The sequence below is a fragment of the Acomys russatus genome, chromosome 28, assembly GCF_903995435.1.
Source record: "Acomys russatus chromosome 28, mAcoRus1.1, whole genome shotgun sequence".
Classification (NCBI taxonomy): domain Eukaryota; kingdom Metazoa; phylum Chordata; class Mammalia; order Rodentia; family Muridae; genus Acomys; species Acomys russatus.
In genome coordinates this window covers 7,273,074-7,279,073 of record NC_067164.1, presented here as the reverse complement: position 1 = coordinate 7,279,073, position 6,000 = coordinate 7,273,074, and positions in this window count along the sequence as shown.

The following is a 6,000-nucleotide window of genomic DNA, read 5'->3' as shown; positions in this document are numbered from 1 at the left end:
ACTTGCATCCTTGTGAATATATATGGTTTCTTCTTCACTGGAGTTTGCTAGTGTTGAGAGTTCAGATTCTAACAGGGCATTTTCAAACCCCAAAATGATTTTTATCCAAACAAGAATATCAAGATTAACATTTAAAACTGATTAGAACAAATGATGAATGGAAGCAAACTACGATAAGAAGGAAAACATGCACAGAGAGATGAAGTGGAGAGAAGTGCAACAATGCACTTTTCTATTGTGGAGCTAATATCTTTAACAATTATAATTTTTTGTCTGTGCCTACTTTGACAGATAACTTAAACTATCATATGCAAACTCCATTCTATCCCAAAACTTTCTATTTTTATGTAATGTTCCTACATTATTTTCCCATGGAAGAAAAGATAAGTGCACAGCATCCTTGTCACAGCCTGGATGTTAAGCTTTCTTGAAAATTCATATACTGACATGTAGTCCCAAATTAACTCTCACTCAGTTCCTCAGGACATAGGTAGAATGTTGCACATTCATTGGTAGAATATAACATGAACAGTATATGTGCCAGGACATGATAAGTGTCCTACCTCCCTCTGAAATCTAATGATCCTGATTTCTACTTTGCACAGCCCTATTGCATTCTGGTCTTCCAGAAAATCACTGGTGTTACCCATTAGCCTCTCCTTATAACATGCTAGGGCTTTTCTAGCCTGAAGTCCTAAACTTTTCCACATTGCTTCCACAGTCCAAATATAGTAGAACCATACAAATAGGTTAATTATAGGAGCAGTTCAGGTATTAATACCAGTTTAATTTTATATTTAATTCATATTTTTCAGGAAAAAATACTTGATAATACAATTTAAATAAGAGTTTTTATTTCACAGTTTGAAGAAATATAGTTGATAATAGGGGCAGGATTATGAAGTGACTGGTCACACTATGTTTCCTATAAAGAAGCAGAGAGGAATGAATTTTGTTCCTGGGCTTGCTTTCTTCTTTTGCCCCCTTTTCAGTCCGTTTGTCCAGCATATGAGATTGTATCATCTGTCATTTTAATTGAAAATGATCCCAGATCATTCTATTTTACCAATAAAAACTGAGGAGCCAGATAGTGTGGCAAAAATGCTAATAGCTCAGAGAGGCAGAGAAAGCACACAGCTGAGCTTCCTACTCAGCTTACATCCCAATGGAGAAGGCCAAAAGGCTCACCAGCTGAGCTGGCAGCCCAGGAAGAAAAGGCAAAAAAAAAAAAAAAAAAAAAATCCTCCTGTATTGTCCTTGCTGGTGCCTTAGTTTGAGCGGGACCCCTGGGCCCACTATCACAGGAGGTAAACTTTAAACCCCTTCCCAGATCTAGCCAATGGTCAGAATATTCTCCACACTTGAGTGGAGAGTGTGATACGACTTTCTCACGTACTATGGTGCCTCACATTTGACCATGTCCCCTGGAGGGGGAGACCTGGTGGCACTCAGAGGAAGGACAGCAGGTAGCCTATGAGAATATATAGGGGGAGGTAATCCCCCTCAGGCACAGTCATAGGGGAGGGGAATAATGGGAAAATGGGGTGGGGGAGGAATGGGAGGATACAAGGGATGGGATAAACATTGAGATGTAACAAGAATAAATTAATAAAAAAACAAAAAAACAAAAAACAAAAAAACAAAAACAAAAACCTAAGGCCAAAGGCTTGCTAGCTCAAGGTCCATAAAGCTAAAGGCCAAGAAGCTGAGGAGCTCAAGAACTAGACTGCTAAGAACCAAAGCTAAAGCTAAAATCCCAAGAGTAAAGCCCAAGACCTAAAAGTGACACAAAAGCCTCTCAACCTCAAATGCTATCTTAAATACCCCTCAATTCGAAGTCCTTCCTACTCCTTTAATCCCTGTTAGCTGGTTTCTTGATTGGCCTCTTGACCTAGGGCTAAGTTTATTAAATCCTGTGTGCTGATAGCGCTTGGATTAAAGGTGTGTTTAAGGCTGGCTGAACCATGCCTTAATCACCTGTTTATAATAAACAGATAGTGCTCGGATTAAAAGTGTGTTAGGGCTCAAACACAAGAAACAGGGATTTACAGTTCAATCTCATGGAATACAATGGGAACAAAGGCATGTTTTTACAGTTCCCAATCAATTGGATCACATTGAGATCAAATATCTTGCAAAGGTCACCCATATTCATGTTACTTCGTTCCTTCTATTTAAACTTTTCTGGAAATGTTCTCAGACACACCATAAGTATGTCTACTGTATGATTCCAAATACAGTAATTTTAAAGTGAAGATTATCAATTTTTTTGTAAAAGGAAATTTTTTATTAATTAACTTATATATTCACTTTATTTCCCGACCATATCCCCCTCCCTCCTCTCTTCCTCATCTCACCCTCCATCCCTCTCCCTCCTCCCCTGTTCCTCAGAGAAAGGAGAGCACCCTCATGCCAACCCACTCCAGCTCATCAAGTCGCATTAGGACTGAGTTATTCCTCTTCCTCTGTGGCATGCCAAGGCAGCCCTGCAGAAGAAAGTGATCAAAAAGCAGGTAATAAAGTTTATGTCAGACACAGCCCCTGCTCTGCTTACTAGAGGACCCACCTGACGTCTGAGCTGCCCATTGGCTACATCTGTGTTGGGGGCTTAGGTACTCTCTATGTATAGTTCTTGGTTGGTGCTTCAGTCTCAATAAGCTCCTCTGGGCCCTGGTTAGTTGGCTCTGTTTGTCTCTTTCTAGAACCCCTGTCACCTCCAATTCCTGCCGTCCATCACTCCACTTTCACACAAAACGTCCTATGCTTCACCCAATATTAGACTGTGAGTCTTAGCATCTGTTTCGATCTACTGCTGTGTGGAGCCTCTCAGGGGCCAGCTATGCTACTTTTCTGTCTATAAACATAACATAGTATATAGTTAATAGTGTCAGAGGTTGGCTCTCTCCTGTGGCTTCGCTCTCAGGTTGGGCCAGGCATTGGTTGGACATTCCCTGATTCTATGCTTAATTTTATCCCTCCATACCTTGTAGGGAGGGTACATGTGGGTAGACTGTAGTACATTTCTGATATATTGGGCCAGAAGGTGGAAGATGATGCTCCAACATTTTAGGGAGTTTTCCATGACGGTTCAGGCAGCAAACTGTCTCTGTCATTTCTCCTTTGGGAAGCTGGTAACCTGCACTCCCTGTATATTCAAGTAGATAATTTTATTCCTTCTCAAGTCTTTGATGGGGTTGAAGACCAGATAGTTCCGCTTTACAATTAAGCTTAAAAGTTTAAGGATTAAGATGTTCTATGTCTAGATAGATGTTTTGAGTTGATAATGATGAGATATGATAGATATTGATTTACGTTCAGAATATTTGACTCACCAAGACAGGAAAGATGTTTTCCTCAAGGCTGCCAAACACAATTAGCCAAAACACTATGATTGTAACATATATATAATTCCTTATTGTGTTGTGGTTCTTCATGCCATAGGTAATTTATGGTATTTATGTGTAATAATATAGATGTATATATAAAATAATTCATATAAAATAAAATTAAAAACAAACAACACCAACAGCAAACCAAGAAACTCATGAAATTTGCAGGCAAATGGATGGAAGTAGAAAAGGTCATCCTGAGTGAAGTAACACAGACCCAGAAAGACACGCATGCTCTGTACTCACTCATTAGCAGATTTTAGTTGCATAGTACAGGATAAACATACCCAAAGAAGGTAAGTAACAAGAAAGATCCTAAGGAGGATGCTTGAATCTCACTCAGGAGGGGAAATAGAATAGGCAGCAGAAGTAGTTGAAGAGAGGAAGCAAGATAGGAGATGGAATAAATATAGAAAGAAGGTGGAGATCAGACCTGTGGAAAGTGGGTCTGGAGGACAAAGGGACTGCATAGAGAAGAGAAACTGTGGACAGATGTAGGCATCTGTCTGACAGGGTGGAGACCCAAGAAAGGATAGGCTTCTGGGAGGATATGGGGGTGACTCTAGCTGAGACAGGTAGTAGCAGGGGTCATGGAGACTGAAGAGGACGCCCTCTAACTAGACAGGAATCTTAATGAAGACTAAAGAGGACGCCCTCTAACTAGACAGGAATCTCAATGGAAGGATGGGAACACCAATCCACCTGTAAAAGGAATGTTTATACAGAGAAGAACTTGGGGGGAAAATAAACAGGCTTTGATACTACTCATCAGCTTAGCACAGTTCAGGAGCTCTAGGAAGAGACCAGGTGTCTATTGTAGAGAACAATCAAAAAAGGTTACCGGGGGAAAGAAACACAAACTTCGGCAACAACTTAGAGTTATTTTACTTAGGATTTTGTATCTCAGAATAAATTATATTTTGTAAACTAATGCAATCACATTCAATATATTTTGTCCCGTTATGAAATAATATTATTTACCAGAGAAACCCATCTGATTGTCTCTGTGAAAGTTCTTTGTTGTTTCTTTTTCTAAGTTTTTCAATTCAACCAGGTACACAAGACCTGTTTTAAAGGTGAAAGACTCCATCTGATAGATTAGGGTTCTGGATTAAATATAAAGAGAAAGAAAACTAAGCATCAGCATTATCTTTCCATGCTACTTGATATCACCCACAGGATAACAATCCACCCTACACTCTTGACAACATGATTTCTACACTAAATAGAACTGTAACTGTAACTGTAGCTTCAATTTGTGAACCACAATAGCTACTTCCATTCCTTTTTTATTCACGTCTTTATTTTTTATAATTTATTATAAAAATTATTACATCATAATTGTCACCACCCCGTTTTTGTGTTCCTATGCCTACCCTCCCTCCCTACTCTGCCCTGTTCTCCACCTCTAGTCCTCTGACAGATGGGGACCTCCTCCACCATCTGACTGCAGCCCGTCAGGTCTCCTCAGGATAGCCTGCATCCCCTTCCTCTGTGGGCACCCAACATTCTTAAGTTCCTTCAGTTAAATATTGTAGGTCAGCAACCAAAAATATATAATTAATACTGAAAATTGGAACAAAGGAATGGGCCTGCCCTTGTGATAAGCAAACTTATGCACTTCATAGGACATTATATTAATTGGGGAGAATATGGAAGAGTTCAAACTTCAGGCTAGAGATTTTTTGTAATTTTATAAGCTCAAAGAAATGGCAATTTTAATAATACTTTAAAAGAGAAGAATGTCAAGAGCAGTGCAGAGTAGAGCTCTAGCCATTATGCTTCTGCAAAAACAGCCACTTAAATAACAAACTGTGTTATCACTGAGACAAAGTCATGAGTGTTAGGCTGAGATTGCCTACAGGGAGAAGGGGGAGTTGTGTTTGTATGAAGGTGAAACCTAAGTTTCAAGTGGCTATCCCACAATGCTGAAGACACCGGTTGCATTGGGCATCATATGATGAAATCTGTTGGCAGCGGAGCTGGCTCATTAAAGATGCTATGTGTTTTCTGACAGCAGAACTGGAGACGCATGCTATAGCTAGCAAAAAAGTGCTGAGGTTCAATGAGCCAACTGCAAGTACCAGATGCTTCACATAGCTGAAGGATGTGGTCCTTAACCTGCTAGGCTTTGTTCTTGTGATGGCCTGTCATTCTTTCCCACTATCTCCTTCTTTTCTTCATCCCCTGTCTTTTGGAAGAGAAATATATTGCATCCTGAAAATATTGAATTGTATACAGATAATTAATTTCTTTAATTTAATGAAGCCTTAATTAAAGATATAGCTTATGGACTAAAAATGACTAGACTTTGAACTGCTGAACAGTCCTGCTACTGTTAGTACTATGAGATACTGGGAATCTGACAGACTATTTGTTTAGTTATGAGATGGTCAAGTGCCAGTGGGGACTAGGAGTGAAGTAATGTGTTTTAAAAATGATATATGTAGATTTCAAAATTAGAAAGACTTGTGATGACTAATCTATATTGTCTATTCTCTGGTTTAGGATCACACACTGTTTATTAAAAGTCTTGAAAAGTATAGGCATGTTGGTGGTAACAAAACATTACATTAAATGACAGTTAATAAATTAACAATTTATGTGACAT